At 38.5% G+C, this 21,089-nt stretch overlaps 1 protein-coding gene across 6 annotated transcripts in view; it reads right to left on the bottom strand.

Moving 5' to 3' along the window:
• LOC126185133 (biotin--protein ligase) overlaps positions 1–3,342 on the bottom strand; it is a 360,657-nt gene extending 357,315 nt beyond the window's left edge. For 4 of the 6 annotated variants that reach the window (XM_049927960.1, XM_049927964.1, XM_049927963.1 and 1 more), the window contains exon 1: positions 3,091–3,342. The gene's annotated coding sequence lies outside the window, so the exon portion shown is untranslated. Of the gene's footprint in view, positions 1–2,884; positions 3,007–3,090 lie in introns of those variants that run through there. The other 2 variants (XM_049927962.1, XM_049927961.1) reach the window with 2 other exon arrangements.
• Positions 3,343–21,089: the final 17,747 nt, after the last annotated feature.

Here is a 21,089-nt window from a genome sequence, read left to right as displayed (position 1 = left end):
GACAAATTCTTACTCCCCTAGATCTGTTTCACTTCTGTTCTGAAAACATTAATGGAATTAAATTTGTTTTCGTCAGTAAAGATGAAATTGAAAAAAAAATATTGTGTCACAAGAAGAGAGGTTTAAACTTGGACAAATTGTAGCAGGCACTAGAGAAAATCATCACTTTTTACCTACTGATGAAACAACAATTCAGGTCAGCAGAGTTTCAAATGATTGTTCATCTTTTCTGGCAAAAATGGGTCACAGTAATGAAGGAGGCATATTAATGTCTGCTCTCCAACCAGGACAATATGTTGCATGCATCTGTGAAAACGTGTGGTGGATTGGGAATATCTGTGAGACCTCCACAGAGCAAATGGATGCATTAATAAACTTTATGCACCCACATGGGCCAGCAAATTCATTTTATTGGCCACCAAGAAGTGACAAGTGCTGGGTTCCGGAACACCACATTATTGCAGTTATTCCAGCTCCATCAGTAAATTCGTCTGGCCGGCAATACACCATTCCTCTTGATATTCATCAGAAAATTAATGTAGCATATCAAAAATTGAAATAGGTTAGAGGAAACAATCTAAGGAACCCAAGAGTGCCTTCTAATTTTACACAGGGCACTTAAATAATTTTACTATCAGGCTTGGGAACCTGGGTAAAGAAACCCTTGTCAGGCTTGGGATCCTGTGGTAAAGACACACAACCATGGCTGTTGTTGCTAAGCTATCGGGCATGGCCCTTATGGCAATGGGAATGCTGGTTTTCTCAGGTGAAATGAAACTAGCAGTGATTAAGCCACCATGGACCATAGAAACTCATTTATACACTTCTTTTCCATCAGTAAGCTGGTATTGTTCATTAAACAGGCAACTAATAATTAGATGATTATGCAAATAAATTTTACGATTTACATTCTTTCTTAATAATAATTTGTGTGTGTGTGTGTGTGTGTGTGTGTGTGTGTGTGTGTGTGTGTGTGTGAGTGAGTGAGTGAGTGAGTGAGTGAGTGAGTGAGTGAGTGAGAGGGGGGGGGGGGGGGGAGGAGGTGACAATTAAGAAATAACATTGTTTCTATTTTTATTCTTTTGCTATTCGAACTTAAGCTAGGTCCTATTCATCAGGACTTCTTATTTCACTTATCCCAGACATTAATAAGCACGTATATAGCAAAATAAAAGATTTCAGGTATAATTTGAGTGCCAGAAAAATGTGTTCAAACTTCCAGTGCGCCTCTTTGATTATGCTACTTTTTAGGGCCTTATATGCTTTCATTGCAAAACCAAATCCACTTTTCTAGATAGTTTAGAATATGCTCTTTCTAATGACCATAGTTTAGAAGAGTTTAGAGAAAACACTTTTTTGAAAAATTTGACTAAAAATACCCATTTTTAGCACTGTTTGAAAAATTATCAACTTTACCCTAGATTTGTGAAATAATGGAAAGCAATAGGAGAATGAAATTTTATATTCTAAGACCTTGTGTTGGTGAGTTATGGTGTGCAAAGTTTCATGTACATCCCACAATTACTTTTGGAGATATAAAAAACTAAAGGTCACATTTTTTAAACAGCTGTTTTTTCACCCAACTTTGCTTCAAATTATCTATATGAAAATTGCTCAGAAATCCTTTTCTTAATATTTTACTTTAAAGAGCTCTAAAAGTTATATAAGATGGCCAAGTTTTGTCTCTTTACTGCAAATACTTACAGAGAGATCTCATCTCAAAGTTGCTGAAAATTCATGGACGCACTATAGAAAGCTGTGCTATGGTCTTAAACAAGTGACTGTATCTCCGAAAGTATTGAATTTCTGAAACTTTACCAGCGCTCATTGAGAAGATGTGTGAATGTTCATACAAAATTTCATCAAAATCCATGAGGGTCATGTGGGAGCCTCTAGACCACTTGGCATGGAACGACCCACTTGTTACATTCAGCAGCAGTAGGTGACTATGAACAAATCATACCAAACTTACATACAAACATGTACTCCCCTTTGCAAATAACTGTGAAGTGTGTGGCATACAGCACTTAATAAGTAAAACTTTCTGTAACCCAAACATTGATCTGAACACTACAGTGCTTGACTAGTCATAGTCCTGTAGGTAGTGATATGCCCTTGCCTTCCTCCAACCTTTGGATTTGTAGTCTGGCACTTACCCACAAGGGTGAGGTTTTATGGTTCCATATATTAAGGTTTCTTCCCATTTACTGACTTATTTGCACATTCTTATCTGAACATTCTACAGGATAAATAGGCTAACCGCAGAAGAATATCTATCTAATAGATACAACAGTATGTCAGAAATTTTGCTACATAGATATCAGCATACAAGACAAATTACTCCCATCTTACTGTGGGACTGGATAAACAACTATTAATGTGCCACAGATATCATGTTAATCGTATACTTGATACAAATGAGTGTTACCTCACAGATACACCATAGTAATTAGACATACCATTTACAGATACATATTTGGTTCCTATTCACCACATCCTTCCACAAAACAACCAACTGCTGTACAATAATACCTGATCAACATAATTCTCACCGAATATTATGCCAGCTGCACACATATAAATACAGTGAGCGTAAAATAATAAAGAGGCAATGGTGGCCACTTCTATAAAACTGAGTATTAGAGGGAGTGGTTCATTGTCACATGGCTATAAATGTGAAAGACACAATATCTGTCTTACACGAAAACCCTGATTCTGTATTAATGATTTTCGGCTTGTACCTTTACCTCTCTTTAATACAAAACATAGTTACATCAGGTCATTTTACACTTGTATAAATAACAGGTTCTTCTTTTATCCAACACCCTTAACTATGAAATTCCTGAATTAATTATACAATCTCTGTTAAGCATCTGAAACATACCCAATGATATTTTTTTTGTGTGGATGGATTTCCCCAAAGAAATAAAATACTACATTTAGGAAAGACGTCTCATTAGTTGTGTCATTCTCTACATCAAATTAGTATATACCATGGTTCGGTATCACCGTCTCGACTTTCTGTTACAAATTAACTTGCTCTCCCCCACTACACCTACAAAATCGGTCTCAATAAAAATTGACATTTACCCAGTTGCTTGCTTCACATATATCTACGAAGTGAAAGTAACACCACATTTTTTAATGTGTAATTTTATCCATTACTATTATGCGCGAGCATATGATGACGCATAGGTGGTACTCTGACTCACGGCCCAAGAAGAAACTAAATTTTTGCTGGGCAGTGAACCATATGTAATAGAAGAGACAGACATTTCGTAGATTAATTAGATTATACCATAACAACAAACATATCACCCCGCGTAAACAGAGGGTCCACAGACAAACCACTAACGCATCGTACCGAACTTCCTTGCTTCAACTCCGAGCTACAAACATAGACACCAAAACAGAAACAGCTGCTAAAATCGTTCTGTATCTTTTCGTGTTGTGAAATCAGTTTGCAACTTTTTACGACAGCTGCAGTGTGCAGAAGAGTTTTTTTTGTGCCGTTTTACACTCTTCTGGAGTCATACTCTGCAAACCACTGTGAAGTGAATGGCAGAGAGAGCTACGTACGTCCGACCACCCCTGTTCTTCTTGTTCCATGCTGTTAGTTAGTTACATATTCCATCGATCATTTGCACGATAATTCATAATGATACGGAATGAGTGAAGGCAACTTAATTTTTAAATATGGCTACATGTAAACATTTGTAAAGGTGCTTTCTTTTCACGTATGTTGCGCGGGAAAAATGACTGTTTAACTGCTTCTGTGCGTGCTGTAACTAATTCAATCTCCTCCTGATGCCTATGAGAACGATACGTAAGGAGGTGAGTTTTAGTACCGTATATTCCCAAAGTCATCGTTTACAGCCACTTCTCGAAACTTTGTAAGTATCATGGAGGTAAGAAGAAGGGGAGATGGCGCTACGTATCCCATCCGTACTAAGTTTTGAAGCCATGGGGGCGTGGCTCGCTGCCATGACACTCTGACCAAAAGATTGCCAGTGTGCTATAGCGCTGCGTGTATTACAGTCGCTAATTGCACCATATACGCATGTAACGTCATCAGATTGGTTGTTTCAAAGTTTTTGTTTAAAATAAAATCTCGTAAAGGCGAAATTCCGCGTTTCTTCTGATTAAAAATAGTTTTTAATGTAATATTACGAATAGCTAGCCTTCAATGTAAACGATACAATTTTGTTAATTCAGTAATAAACGTGTATCACAAACTAAATAATAGAAACTGAAAACTAAGTTAGCTATACCCTCCCTCCAAAGCCCCATAAATACATCTTGTTTGTAATACGTACTGGGATATTTCAGTTACGTTACACTACTGGGAAACACTGTTCATTACCACCAATATTTACTGAAATACGGTACATAGAATGGCAAATCTACACAGTGTCCTGTTTAGGCCTATACTTTACGCCAGTTAATGTAGTGTTAGCTTTTAATTTGGTACATGATGGAGACAAAGTGAGTTACTCAACACTTCGATTATCGACGATACGTACGTATTATACTGAAACGTGAACTTGAAAACTAAGAATTTAATTCTTTGAATTAGCATACCTTTTGCAAATGTTTTGGGTGTGTAGGGAAAACTGATGGTACAGCATTTTCTCGGAGCCTTACTGTTGAAAGGGAAGTTCGGTCTACGTCCTCTTCTCGGAAATGCTGAGAACATATAGTGCTCCATTTAGACGCACGCCAATTCTTCCTCCTCACGGCATTCTCCCACAGAGCTTTCCGACTTTCATTTTTAGGAAATCTAAAATCATACAGGAGAAAAACACGCTATAGTACAAGTACCGATGTAGCACACGTTCATTCACAATGAAGTTGTAAAATCACACTTAACGAGACAACTTACACATGAAATGTTATTCCCTTCGATTTCGCATCACAATCAGAACAATTCGTACATCCGAACACCACACAAGTCACCATAATAGCTCAAAATCCTTCCAAAAGCGAGCGACAAGCCTATGCACACAAGCTTACAGCAGCAATGTTTTGGTCGGATTGAGATGGCTACCCTCGGCTTCACATAGCTTCACAGCTGTGACGTCACGGCGTCTCCCTCTATTCTTACCTCCATGGTAAGTATGCTTTCTCGGGATAGTTTACGTCTATCTTCAAGAGTCTGCCAATTCAGTTCTTTGAAAATCTATGTGTCACACTCCCACGGGTCGACCATTCGTGTTGCCCTTCTCCATATGAATTCCATATTTCCTGTTAGTCCTACTTGATTTATTTATTTATTATCTCAACGATCACATTTGTGATATAGAATTTGTCGGGATACATTTTAACAACTATATAATATCTTTACAAATTTTTTATCTATGCTGAATTCATATAAATCTATCTTATGTTTAATACAATATACAACTAATAAATGTTTTTAAAACATAATTTCTTATGCACATGACAGACATATTCACTGATCTAATTTCATTTGTCACATTAACTTAAACATATATTCTTATACAGCTGCGGAGAGATATTCATTTATGCTGTAATAACATTTGTCAAGCATGTGATTCTTTATAACAGTTTTAAATTTATTCTCATTTTCCAGCTCTTTGATATGTTTTGGTACTGCATTGGAAAGTTTGATGCCTTAATTAATACATGTTTCTGACTTCGGGTCCTTGTTACAGCTTGTATGTGGAGACCTTTACATTGCCGTGTATCGTAACTATGGTAGTCTGTATTGCTTTTCATTATGTCCTGATTTCTTTTGATCACCAACAGACATTTCAGAATGGAATTGATAAAATTTTCAATGCTTTAAAAAGGGGCCTGCAATGTGTTTGAGGTGGGCTCTGGGTCATTATCCGAATAGCGCGTTTTTGTAATTTGAAAATCTCATTTAGATGACAATTTGTTTTTCCCCAGAATACTATCCCATAGGATGTGATGGACTGAAAATAGCCAAAATATACTAATCTCGTACAGTCATTACTACAAAGTCTTGAAATTATTCTAAGTACAAAACATGCTGAATTTAGTTTTAGTGCTAAGCTCACAACATGGTCCTTCCAGTTTATCTTTTCATCAATGTGCATACCCAGGAATTTTGCACACTGTGCTCTTTCAAGTTGTTTGTCCCCTATGGTGGGATTTAGATCGTCATGTTCACTTATTTTTCCATATTGCACATAATTAGTTTTTTTTTTTTTTGCACTCAGTGTTAGCTTGTTAGCACTAAACCATTTTTGTATATCTTGTAGGACATGGTCCACAGTGCTGTGCAATGACTGCTTCATATCACTAACTATTAAACTAGTATCATCAGCAAATAACATGATTCTAGCTTTTCTCTCTGACACCTGAATATCATTAATGTAAATGAGGAACAGCAAGGGGCCTAATACACTTCCTTGGGGTACTCCTACTGTGACCTCCATTGGGTCTGATCTTAGTTTAATTTTTTGGTTAATATTTGGTGCTGTAATTTCAACCACCTGTATCCTCTTTTCCAGATACAACTCAAAACACTTTTTTACCGGTCGTCTGATATGAATAGCTTCAAGCTTTTCCAAAAGTATGCTGTGGTCAACAGAGTCAAAGGCTTTTGACAAATCTAGATTTATCCCAACTACACTTTTTCCCTCTTCCAATTTACTGATTTTTTTGTGTGTATTCCAGTACACCTGTTTCAGTACTTCTCCCAGCTTGAAATCCTCGCTGATTACAGTTTATCAGATTGTGGATATTAAGATAATGTGTGACCCTATATTTCATTAGTATCTCTAAAATCTTAGAGGAAGTTGGGAGAAGTGAGACAGGTCTGTAGTTTTCTATTTTAAGCTTATCACCCTTTTTCAACAGGGGAACGACTTTAGAAATTTTCAGTTTCTGTGGAAACACACCCTCAGCAATTGACAAGTTTGCTACGTGCGCCAATGGTTTTGCTATTTGATTAGCTGTTTTCTTTACTAGTATTATTGGCACCTCATCTACTCCAGCTGACATCTTGGACTTGAGACTTTTAATCACTTTTAAAACTTCCTATTCATTTGTTGGAACTGCCATCATACTGCTGGCTGCCTTGAGTGCTTCCATCTTAATCTGCTTAATGTCTGGGGTACATTTAAAAAGTAATTATTTATATAATTAGGCATGGCATATTTATCTACCATTTTATTCTCCTCATCTTTTAGAATAATTTTCTTATCTTTGATAGGTACCATGGTTTCTTTTCTCACAATTTCCCATGCTATGTTAGTTTTATTTCTGGACTGTTTTATTTCAATATCATTACTTAGTAACTTTGCATTTGCAATTACTCTGCGGTATATTTTACTATACTTTTTTACATATTCTATAAAATCAGTATCTGCACATTCCCTCAACTCTGAATTCAGTTTTTTTGTGTTTTCACATGATTTTTTAATGCCAAGAGTCATCCAAGAACTTGACTTTATGTGTCTGGTAAACTTGATTCTGGTCAGTTTATTTGGAAAACACACCTCAAAGTTCATCTTATAAATCGATGCAAATACACTGTATGCCTCATCTGTACTTGTTTGTTTCATAACATCTAACCAATTTTAATTTTCTAAGATACTTATGAACTGATGACAGCTGTCCACAGAGAAGTTTCTTTTGTAAATATTATTTACACCTTTATCTTCCTTTGACCTTAAAGGGATTTCAATGGTGAGAGCATTGTGGTCAGACAATCCTAAATCTATGTTTGTTACCTCTATGTCAGTTGTTGACATATTTGAGAAAATGTTATCTATGAGGCTATTGGAGGTGTTTTTATACTAGTAGAATGGTTAAAATGGCTCTGAGCACTATAGGACTTAACATCTGAGGTTATCAGTCCCCTAGAACGTAGAACTACTTAAACCTAACTAACTTGTTCATGAGACCCAGAAAATATTAGATACAGGCTCCCAGGTAGATGCTATTTTTCTTGACTTCCGGAAGGCATTTGATACAGTTCCGCACTGTCGCCTGATAAACAAAGTAAGAGCCTTCGGAATATCAGACCAGCTGTGTGGCTGGATTGAAGAGTTTTTAGCAAACAGAACACAGCATGTTGTTATCAACGGAGAGACGTCTACAGACATTAAAGTAACCTCTGGCGTGCCACAGGGGAGTGTTATGGGACCATTGCTTTTCACAATATATATAAATGACCTAGTAGATAGTGTCGGAAGTTCCATGCGGCTTTTCGTGGATGATGCTGTAGTATACAGAGAAGTTGCAGCATTAGAAAATTGTAGCGAAATGCAGGAAGATCTGCAGCGGATAGGCACTTGGTGCAGGGAGTGGCAACTGACCCTTAACATAGACAAATGTAATGTATTGCGAATACATAGAAAGAAGGATCCTTTATTGTATGATTATATGATAGCGGAACAAACACTGGTAGCAGTTACTTCTGTAAAATATCTGGGAGTATGCGTGCGGAACGATTTGAAGTGGAATGATCATATAAAATTAATTGTTGGTAAGGCGGGTACCAGGTTGAGATTCATTGGGAGCGTCCTTAGAAAATGTAGTCCATCAACAAAGGAGGTGGCTTACAAAACACTCGTTCGACCTATACTTGAGTATTGCTCATCAGTGTGGGATCCGTACCAGATCGGGTTGACGGAGGAGATAGAGAAGATCCAAAGGAGAGCGGCGCGTTTCGTCACAGGGTTATTTGGTAACCGTGATAGCGTTACGGAGATGTTTAACAAACTCAAGTGGCAGACTCTGCAAGAGAGGCGCTCTGCATTGCGGTGTAGCTTGCTCGCCAGGTTTCGAGAGGGTGCGTTTCTGGATGAGGTATCGAATATATTGCTTCCCCCTGCTTATACCTCCTGAGGAGATCACGAATGTAAAATTAGAGAGATTAGAGCGCGCACAGAGGCTTTCAGACAGTCGTTCTTCCCGCGAACCATACGCGACTGGAACAGGAAAGGGAGATAATGACAGTGGCACGTAAAGTGCCCTCCGCCACACACCGTTGGGTGGCTTGCGGAGTATAAATGTAGATGTAGATGTAGAACCTAATGACATCACACACATCCATGCCTGAGGCAGGATTCGAACCTGCGACCGTAGCGGTTCTAGTTGAATTGTTTATGTGTGGTGACATGTTGAAACTCTTTAATATGTCCAAAAATTGCCCTTTTTGTTGACTTTCAACTAGAGGATTAATATTGAAATCACCACAAAGAATACTCACAGTTTCTTTTTTGTAAAAAGTATTTAGTAACAATTCTAATCTATCAAAAAAGACTTATATGTTTCCATATGATGACCTATACAGTGTTATGACTATGACTTTTTTCATCAGGCCATATGACTGGACAGCATCTGCTTCAAAAAACTTTCCAATACTTAAGTTCTCTGCTTCACATCTCTTTTTAAATTCTAACTATTGTCTAAGGTAAATACCGACTCCACCACCTTTTGCAATTTTCCTACTATAATGATTTGCCAGTTTAAATGGATTTATATGAATAGCTACTACTAATTTCATGGTCCTTACACCAGTGTTCAGTAATACACAAGACATCAGCTTGGGTGTTACTTACTGCTATTTAAAGTTCACAATTTTTTTCTTGAGGCACTGCACATCTGGGTCCCACAGATTTGAGCAGTATTATCGAGTGTGTTGCACTGGTGATTTGTAAGCAATCGCTTTTGTAGATTGATTGCTTTTCCCTACTATTCTACCAATAATCAGAAATGTGCTTTACCCACGACTGGGCCTATGTGATCGTTACATTTTCCTGTACCCACCTGGTGGTCGTTTCCTCCACACACAAGGCAGGCCATGTGGGCAGCCGCCCCACCAGGAGGTCTTGAGAATTGGCTGTCGTCAAAACAGAGATATGTTCCTGGACTGCTTACTGTGGAGTTACACGACGCCTCCACAACGTCTGGGGCTGTGAATCTCGTCGACAGGCAGCGTGCCTGTCATAGCAGACAGCACTGTCGGAAAGGCGTTATTTTGCTACGCCAGGTCACGTTCCATCGCAGCGACAAGCAGATATCCATCCACACGCGACTATTTAGGCCCCCACTGGACCCTGCAAAGTCGGCGAGAAGACAACAAAGAAAAACGGAATTAGAAGAAATTGGAGGAATCCAGCAATATCTTTTGCAGGAAGAAAGCAGTTCAGAGGAATGCAGCGAAGGAGACTCGAGCGATGTTTCACACTCAAATGAAAAAAATTTAAGTGCACGTAGACGCCAGTCAAAACACCACAGAAGAAGACAACTATAAAGAACAATTCATCAAAGTCTCCACTCGGTGACCGATACGTCGGAAGACTGCACAAAGGATACATGAACAGAAAAAAGGAAATGAATATCGAGATAACTAATAAATACGACCTTGGCAACAACCTCAAACGAGACACCAGCGCAACAAGCCACACAGTCTCAAGTCAACGTTGAGAAGAAACAATGGGTACCATCACTGATCATCCACTAGCAGAATATTAAAGTACTTTGCTGCACATGTTAGCCCTGTATTTAGACATATTTATAATTTTTCCTTTAGGATTGGTCAGTTTCCTGAATGATTAGTGTACTCAGTAGCAAAGCCACTTTATAAAATGGGAGAAAGGGGTATGTAGACAATTTTAGCCCTATTTCTATGCCATCAGTGTTCGCTATAGTTATTGAAAAGGCTGTGTATGTAAGAATAACTGATCAATTTATATCACACGATTTGCTATGAAATGTACAGTTCGGCTTTAGAAGTCGCTTATCAACTGAAAATGCTACAGCATCTTTTCTCTGTGATGTACTGGATGGGTTAACCAGAAGGTTCTGAACGCTATGCAATTTTTTTGTTTTACCTAAGGCATTTGATTGTGTTGATCACAAAATGTTACTCCAGAAGTTGGACCATTGCGGAATACAGGGAGTAGCTCACAATTGGTTCACCTCTTACTTCAGCAATAGACAGCAAAAGGTCATTATTCATAGTGTTGAGAATGGCTGTGATGTGGGGTCTGAGTGGGGTACGGTCAAGTGGGGGGTGGCCCAGGGATCAGTGCTGGGGCCACTCCTTTTCCTTATTTATATAAATGATATGCCCTCTAGTATTATGGGTAAATGTAAAATATTTCTGTTTGCAGATGACACTACCCTGGTGGTAAAGGATGTTGTGTGCAACATTGGCTCAGTTTCAAATAGTGCAGTTCATGGCTTGCAGAAAATAAACTAACGCTAAATCACAGTAAGACTCAGTTTTTACAGTTTCTAACACACAATTCAACAAAACCTGACGTTTTAATTTCACAGAATGAGCATATGATTAGTGAAACTGAACGGTTCAAATTTATAGGTGTTCAGATAGATAGTAAATTGTCGTGGAAAGCCCACATTCAGCATCTTATTCAAAGAGTTGATGCTGCCATTTTTACTATTTGAAAAGTGAGTGATCGTTAGACATGAAAATTAGTCTACTTTGCTTATTTTCATTCACTTATGTTGTATGGTATTATATTCTAGGGTAACTCATCCCATTCTGAAAGGATATTTTTGGCTCATAAACGGGCGGTTCAGGCAATAAGTGGTGTAAGTCCACAAACCTCCTGGCAACCCCTATTCACAAGTCTGGGTATTTTGACATTGGCCTATATATATATATATATATATATATATATATATTATATATATATATATATATATTCCTTACTGTAATTTTTTGTTAACAATGTAGCTTATTCCCAAGAATATGCAGCTTTCACTCAGTTAATGCTCGGTAGAAATTAATCCCACATTTCGATCGAACTTCCTTAACTCTTGTGCAGAAAGTTGTGCAGTATACTGCTGCATCCATTTTCAATAAGCTACCACTAGAATTCAAAAATCTTAGCAGTAAACCACTCGCTTTCTAATCGAAACCGAAGAGTTTCTTAATCGGTCACCCCTTCTATTCTGTCGAGGAGTTCCTTGAAAAAGTAAGTTGATTCTTGTTGTATTGTTGATTGCATTTACTTAAACTTCTGGCTTGACTTATTTCAGGTTCATAAACAGTTGATTTTTATCTGTTATTACTTTTTTGTTGTAATTTCATGTAGTGACACGTTCCATGATCTTGGAGATTTGCTCCTCCATTTGGTCCTACGGAACTTGACGTGTAAATAAAAATTTTAAAAAAAATAGACAGTGATATCGAGTTGACGACAATGGCGGAATTTACTTCTGATCATAGTCGAGTAATTGGAATAATCCAAAGAGCTATAAAACACCCACGATGTTAGAAGACTACTGATACTAATTTGAACAGATTCAGCAGATATACGAACAATAATGTCAGACCAACTATAAACGCCACAGCTACAGAAGACATAGCGACAGCTATTGACTACCACATTGAAAAGATACTAAAGGGGACTACATTTATATGCAACAGGTTGTGACAAGAAGCTTTACCTCCATTATTACAGGAACTCAAATACCATAAAAATATAAGCAGGAAAAGGTGGCAAAAATTTCGAGACCCCACTGACAGACAGAACATAAATAGATTGCAACAGGAACTACGGGAGTGTATGTTGGAAAGGGAAACTGAGAAGCAGGAAGACGAGATGTCGAACTATCTGCTACCAACCAGAGATAAGTGGCGACTGGTTAGAAGACAGACGTGAGAGGGCGAAAAAAACCTGAAACACTCGCTAGAGAGCGGAACAGACTTACAAACTAAGGTGAAACAAGCGTTGGATCACTGTAAGAAGGACAGAGGTGAGTGTGCCAGGGCTTATCCCAGTTCATTACTACCACCGCCACCCACCATAACGCACCTGTGATTAACATACAAAGGACTGCACCATAATCTAGGAGTGGGATTGAAAACTAAAATAACCTTCCCAAATTTCATCAGTGTATACTTTAGTATATTAATGTAAAGTTTCAGAATGGTCAAGTGAGTGTTAGGCAAAATAGATGAGCTTTAAAAAAATAAGTGGTGCTGAAGAATAAAACTACAAAGCTAAAAATCGTTCAGAAAATGCAAACATGTGTCACAATTAAAAGTTACAAGTCTATACTTGATCAGAGCAATATTTGATTAAAATCGGCGTTTTTACGAAAACCTGAAGCCGCTAAATATTAGACTCAGAAAGACGAAAATTAATATGTAACCTCAGTTCGATGTAAAAATATTAAATATGTGACACCAATAAGCTACCTCCATTAGTTTTCAAATTAGTGACGAAAAACCAAATTTGTAACGAAAACGTCCTTATTCATGGCAGATTAAGTATCATGTTTAATTGTGATAGAAAGTTCTTAATCCAGAACTCGATTACATTCATGCAATAATAAGCTGTATCAAGTTTCAAGACTGTGTCGTAAATAACAATGGTTACAAGGAATCAATAAAGAGTCAGCTCAGAGGTCATGTTCTACTGTCAGTTCCGTTCTAAAAATTCTAGCTGGCAAGGTTTAAATGCAATCGAGCTAAAACTTTTCCAGTAACTTAAGCAAACATAACTCTACATAAAAATCAAGAATATTGTGAATTGTTAAACTACAGAACTATTAATTAATATGTGTCTGGGAAAGGGGCCACTTAAATGCTGCTATGGTGCCTAGGGTAGTTGATAGCAGTTGTTCCGTTTGGCGGTCCGCTGCCCCCATATATAAATACAGCCAGAGAGACAGTGAAAAGATACACTTCCTTCTTTTCAAGTTAGTCAAACGCTTGCTTGGGTTGTGCCTCGGATGACGTCAGAGCTGGGCAGACTTGAATCCTTTCTTGGTAAATGTAGGAAGTGTACTGTACATCATCCCTGATCGCTTGGATGTCACAGAAGTAACCATTGGTGTGTCGCCCGTAACGTTGACAAAAGTGCGTGGCAAATGGCGATATATTTTCCACTTTTAAGGTGAAGGTTAACTTTGGGTCATTAGAAGTCAAGGCGATAGAGCATTTTACTTGGACTCCCCGCAGAGTTCGCCTCTGAACCATTAACAGTGCTGTTTCCAATTGGATTATTATTATTATTATTGGGGATATCACTAGGTTTTGTGTGTGCAAACATTTAAAGAATATATCAGTCTGTTAAAACTCAAAACATTTATTTATAGTCATTGTTCCTGATCCCACTGAGTAAATAGGAAGTAGGTACATTTTCTTTCAGTGAGCACAAAGAGTAATGTGGACTTGCAGACTGGAAATTATGGTCATTGTGTTCTCCATAGCTTTCTGGCTGACCGCAAAAGTAGATTTCAGGCTCTTGTAAGCAGTGAAGGTAGGTGTAAAGAACGCACAGACAATTTAAGCGTCTTTTCATAGCGACATAATAAAGTATCGACCATTTTAATTATTTATCCGCCGCCCTACAAAACGACGTATTCGAAAAAGCACAAGCCTGTGCTAAGACCGGCCGTGTCCTGCGTCAGAGTCAGAAGTGAGCGACAGCGAGCGACTTCTGGATACGCGACACTCCCGTGACAAGCAGCAACACCGGGCGGAAACCTTGGGTGTCCTGCGTGCGAGCGATCATGTCGCGCTACAAGATGGCTGCTTAGAGCCAACCAGCTGTTTCTATAAAACCGCGTCCTTAACCTGTAGAATACTGTAGCTAGAGAGTAAGACTGCAGAGTTAGGGTTACTTAAGTAAATAAAGCGAAAAGAAATGTTGTACATGAAATTTACAATGGGAAGAATCTCCATGGAGAATTTCATAAGTATCACCAGACAAGTCCTTCGAATACACGTGAATGAGCAAAGGAGCATTCGACTATCTCATCAATAAATTAAATATGAATGTTTTTTTACATTATCAAGAACTTTTAAGAGCAAATAAATGCGGAGGAATGACTATTGCGTGCCTAACTACGCTAAATACAAACATAAAGACACAGATTGATACTATTTATTGTTCTTTTATCTTGGCGGCTCGTGCATGCCCGTACAAACACGGGAGATTGCTGCGTTGCCAGTTGCACACGACGCATGCGCCAAGAGAAGCAACGCCATAGTATACTATACAGGGTGATTCAAAAAGAATACCACAACTTTAAAAATGTGTATTTAATGAAGGAAACATAATATAACCTTCTGTTATACATCATTACAAAGAGTATTTAAAAAGGATTTTTTTCACTCAAAAACAAGTTCAGAGATGTTCAATATGGCCCCCTCCAGACAACTCGTTCCACACTCTCTGTAGCATATCAGGCGTAACAGTTTGGATAGCTGCTGTTATTTCTCGTTTCAAATCATCAATGGTGGCTGGTAGAGGTGGCCGAAACACCGTATCCTTAACATACTGTAGGGAAGCAGCCTACTCACGCTGTAGTAAATTCACATCAGTTTCCATTGTGTGCCAGCCAGTCTGCTGTAACTAGCTCTGACGTCATAAATATTGCGCAATACCTTAAAAATCAAGCAAATGACTTAAAACTTTTCTAGCATGTAAGGAATAATACTAAATTAATGTGTGTTAAATATCAGTTCGATAACTTCAGCCATTTTTGCAATTTGGACGTTTTTCTAAAAAAATCATTGGCGCAACAGAAAAGAGCTAGAGACTTCAAAATTTATATTTAGATTCATCTTTCATAATGATTTAATAAAAACAGTACTTTGGATTTCACAGATTAAGACTTTAGTGGAAATTCATGATTTTCTGGTTTTCGTCTCAAAACTGAAGGAAGCAAGATAGATTAAGTAGGCTAATAAATAAGGCTAGGATATTTAGATTTAAATAGGTTGGAGGTCCGCTATGACTATGAAGATGTGAAAAGTTTCTTTTGAATACCTATAAAATTATAGCGATAGCGGATCTCAAAAGGGCCAGTTCAGAGCTCATCTGCTGCGTGCAGCGTAACTTAATTAATTCTCTCGCCCAAAATATTTAACTTAGCCACGTCAAAATTTTATTATAAATACTTACCTGCGTGCTGAATGCACGTTTAAATTAACAGCTTCATCGGCCATCAGCAAAAGGAGCTATAAATTATTATGTAACTTGAAGTGGTGCTTTACTAGCCCAGCGGCTAGTCGGAAGAGCCGATTTAGAGCAGGCGTTCCCTTAGCCGTCCGCACCGCGGCTATATATATAAGAGCGCTGCGCGAGAAAGCAAGGCCCCAGTTCTCTCCAGACGCCGAATAGCACGTCAGCTGTGTCGGGAGTCGCGTCGCTCGGAAGCACTGCTACAAACAGCCTCGGGTGCCGTATTAAGTTACTAGAGATACGCGGAACCGTGAAAGCATTTCAAGTGAAGGATTAATTCTGGGATGATATTCATTATCTAGCTTCAGTTTGCGAATTGTCGTATTTTCACGTGCCGTCGCGGGACAGACATTCTACCAATTATTTAGCGTGGCATTTGATGAAATATTCTCATCAAATCTTGGCGAGCATTCTTTTGACATTTAATTCGGACATTTATAGTTGCATCAGCGCATTAGACTCTGAACTGCTCTGTTAGTTAGGTTGTTGGGATACTTGTGTTGTTATCAGTGAATTTAAGAATATACTCAACTATTTTGGAAAATCGTTTTTGATTAGAAATCCCGAACAATCTCCTACTTCCTCAGAGCTATAAGCTGCAGCTATAATAATATTCTCAGATTAAGTGGGCACTAGGAACTCTCATTTCAGGCTCCACGTTTTGTTAAATCACTTTCTGGGTGCTAAAAAGTAAGTAGAGAGCCAGTGTTGAGAACGGCGAAAGACAGCATTCAAACATTATGAATTGCAAGCAATTATACAGCAAAACTATTTTACGATTAAACCGCCGCCCCACATATGGTGCATCGGCTGGGAAATGCAGTGTTTTTCCAACATTTAAAAAAAAAATAACGATTTATTTTGAGACTTTAATTCGCCGCCCCACATATGGTGCATCGGCTGGGAAGTCAACTAAGTGAAAGTGATTTTTAACTATTAGGATTCGCGAGTGAAATGCGACACGCAGCTGAGTAATAGAACAGTGAAAGTGTTACGTGTGCATGTGGATGACGCGATTGGATTGACGACGCATCTGGATTGACGGATCTGGCACTGAGTCTAGCGGTGCTGCCGGCATCGCGAGAAGCCAGTTTCGCCGTACCGCAGTCGTCCGACGCTGCAGCCGGAGCCGCGCCTGCAGTTACGGGCCACGCAAACTCTCAACAGCCGTCGGAGTGCCATCTGCAGTTCAGCGTGCCACGTCGCATCAGTAATCCTGGTACGCCGCGCCGACAACGTCGTGCAGAAGGAATTAAGTTAAGTGAAAAGCTGTTAAAAATTTTACTAACCTGCACTAAAAGACTGTCTGCGATGGAACCGCCAAAAGAAACTGAGGTTAAGCTTAAATCAGAACCCATGTCTGTTGAAGGAACTGTAAATCCAGACAACGGTTCAAGTGTAAATATGCATGAAAGTAGTAATGTTAAAGTGAAATATGAAGTATTGTCTCCTGACAGTAGTGTGCGAAGGGGCAATGATTCAATAATAGAGACCCCTGTAGTAAAGCAGAAAGCAGAAAATGTAAATTTATTGGATGATAGTTTCTCTGGTGAATTAAAAATGAAACAGTCTTCAGAGATGGTAGAGTTTAAGAAGGAGAAGTTAGATATGACTAATCAATCAGAAGTTTCATTTAGTTTTGATGATTCTGGTGTTGGAGCTAGTTTTTCGTCACCTGAGTGTGATAAAAAGCCAGCTAGTGAGCAACCCAAAGATGCTGGGGCTGTTGATCTAAATGTTATATTACAAGCAATAGCTGCCAGTAATGCACAAATGACCGCTGAATTAAAGTCTGAAATGGTGGCCAGTCAAACAAATTTTAATAAACGGTTTGAGGCAATGGATAATAAATTAGAATCCAATAAAGCTGAATTAGAAAATTCTTTCAAGGCTAGTTGCAATAAGTTGAAAGACGATCTGGACAGTTTGAATTATAAAATTGATTACAACCATGAGGATATTAAGAAAAAGGTTGCTCAACAATTTTCTGAAATGTATAAAACAGTTAAAGCCGAAGTTGCTGAGGTTCGCAAAGACTTCCAAATGGAAGATGCGAAGCTGGAGCACAAATTAACAGAAAAGATCGAGGCGGAATCTGAACTGTGCTCAGATAGATTTAAAGATGTTAACATAAAAGTAAACATATGTCAAGCAGACGTAGATGCAATCAAAAGTGATACTACTCATATTGTACAAAGAGTAGATAATGTTGAATTGAGAGTAGAAAATATCAGTACTAACATTGCTAACATTGAGAGTAAAGTAGCTTCAGTAACTTCTGGTAATGGTAATATACAACAAGTTGTAGCTGCAAACGCCGCTTTTATCGGGTGTCGGCAGTTCTTGCGGTTTGATCCAGATAAAAAGATCCACCCGCTAGATTTCTGGAACGATTTTGAAGATGTAATTCCACCAACTTAGTCTGAACGAGAGAAAATCTCATTTATTAAAAGCCATTTAGCAGGTGACGCCTTGCGTTGGTCAGCTGATGTTATGTTGAAGTGTAAAACATTAGCGGAGTTTAAAACAGCTTTCATTAATGAGTATTGGTCTAGCAATAAGCAAAATGAAGTGTTGAGAGAATTTTGGAGTGGAAAACGCTTCAATGCAGGCAAGGAATCAATTAAAGAGTTTGCTAGGTCATGGATTTCACGTTTGTCACATTTGTCGGAAAAGCTGAAACCTGAAATGATAATACTGGGTCTTGAAGCCAAACTGCCATGGTATTGGCAAACTAGAATTATATCTGCCCCTAGAGACAATCTGGATCGTTTCATTGAGTATCTGGAACGTGTAGAACGTGTTGCTGCTAATGAGGAGCAAGCACGTAATAACAGAAATGCCAATAACAATAATAGTAATTTTAGGAACGAGCAAAATGGCAATGTAAACATCAGAACAGTAGGTATTCGCCATCCTAAGAGAGGTAGGAATTGGGGAAATAATTATCAGAACCAACAATGGCGTCCAAGGGATAATAATTTCGTTCCAAACAGAAATATGCACGTAAACAACAGTACGGAAAATAATGCTGTGCCAGTCAACTATAATGAAACTAAAGGAAACAGCAGTAGGCCGAGGCAGGAAAACTAGTTCCCGTCTATGAGGATACTGGCGCTCACCAGGCGGTTACTTTTCCTAAGCCAGTAGTTAAGGGAATTGGTAAGACAGATCAGAATACTCAGACTGAACATGTGGATGAAGAGTCGGTAGCATCTAAGGATACAACAGAAATATTAGATCACTCACAGTATTTGATAGATACCGTGTTAGAAACGCTTTCTAAGTGGGAAGAGAAAGAGAAGGCGCAGCAGTGTGACAATAGGGAAGAGCTACAAAATATTGAATTGACATGTGAAGAAGCAGAAGAAATTCATGCTTATATTTACGATGAGGATGATGTGCTCTTATCTAAAGTGCCTGTGCAGGATGTTGATAATGTACTAATAGATTTAGGACAGGAGATAAGTGAGAATGTAGAGGGTAGGCTGTTGAGGGTCAATGAACCCAGTAGCTGTGACCAGTTGTCACTTGAGAAGGAAACTGACGATAATGGTAAAAGTGGTTTAGCTGTAACTAGTGTTATGCCCGGTCTGGAGACGCAGAATCGCTCAGACTACAGTAATTTGGGTTATGTTCAGCAAACTAAATGTAATGAAGTCGTGCGGTGTTTCGATTTAAAATTAATAGACCGACTGGAAAAGGCAGCTGAAAATGTAATTCAGGAAACCCCTACACACTGTGACCTAAATGTAATGAAGACAGATGTCAATCACTTTAGTTGGAGATAAATCCAAAAGGAACTACTAGATGAATTTGAGGAACCACCTGTACAACCTAGAATAAGCCACCCTATAATAATAGTGAATATGTTGGGTATCAATGTACGTTGTCTCTTAGACAGTGGAAGTGAGGTGAGTGCAATATCTCAGTCCTTCTTTGATGCATTACCTGGTAAAGACAAGCTCACAGTAATGAGGGAATCAGAACTAAGAATAATTGGTGCTACTGGCAAGGTTTCAAAAACTGTAAAGCAAGAAGCTTTACTACCCTTTAACATTAATGGTAATTTAATTGATCATCCATGTTTAATTGTAAACAATCTCAGTATTGAGGTTTTAATTGGCATAGATTTCTTGTCAAAATATCAGAGTGTTGTAGACTTTGAAAGAAGCCAGTTAAAAATGGTCTTGCCAATAACCGGAGTAATTATAGTACCTTTTAGTGATAAACATGTAGTAACTGATCATGAAACTTGGGAGCTGCCTATACGAATTCTGAAAAATAGGAGGTATTGGGACGAAGGTGTTAATCCTAGTACAAGTAAGCTAAACACAGAAGAAGAAGAAGAAGAAGCAATTATTTTGGACAAAATAGAAGCTAAATTGCAGGAAATAGATAAGATTTCAGACAATCAGAAGGAAGAACTGAGGTTCTAAAGAGGCATCATAAGGTATTTTCAGATAGACCTGGCATAGTCAAAGGTTATGAATGTCAATTAAAGGTGAAACCCGGCCAAGTGTTTTTCAGGAAGCCATACCAAATACATGTAGCTAGGAAGGAGGCAGTTCGAAAGGAAATACAGAGAATGCTGGAGTGGGGTGTGATTGAGAAAGCGGTCAGTGAGTACAATAATCCTCTTGTTGTTGTACCAAAAAGAGACGGGAGTGTCAGATTGGTCTTGGACGCTCGTTGGTTAAATGAAATAGTGGTTAGGGAAAGTGATAGACCGCAGAATATGGACGAGTTATTGCAAAAATTCAGGGGAGTAAAATTCTTAACTTCTATGGACATCACGTGTGGATATTGGAATTTGCCACTGGCAGAAAGTTCGAGGAAGTACACAGCTTTCTTGTACGAAGGAGTTTGTTACCAATACCGTGTGGTACCTTTCGGACTTAATATCTCTGTTTGTGCCTTCGTACGTGTGATGTGCCATGTTTTAGGACCAGCTTTAAGTAATAAAATAACAGTATACGTAGATGATCTGTTAATAGCAACTCCTACCTGGGAAGAACACACAGCTTTATTAGAGGAAGTGTTGGAGGCTATTGAGAGAGGTGGCATGAAACTAAAGATTGAAAAGACAGAGTGCGTTAAAGAGGAAATAGGTTTCTTGGGATATAGGATAAGTGGAAA

The sequence above is a fragment of the Schistocerca cancellata genome, chromosome 4, assembly GCF_023864275.1.
Source record: "Schistocerca cancellata isolate TAMUIC-IGC-003103 chromosome 4, iqSchCanc2.1, whole genome shotgun sequence".
NCBI classification, from domain to species: Eukaryota; Metazoa; Arthropoda; class Insecta; order Orthoptera; family Acrididae; genus Schistocerca; species Schistocerca cancellata.
Note: the sequence above shows the minus strand (reverse complement) of the source record. Positions and strands in the feature narration are given on the sequence as shown.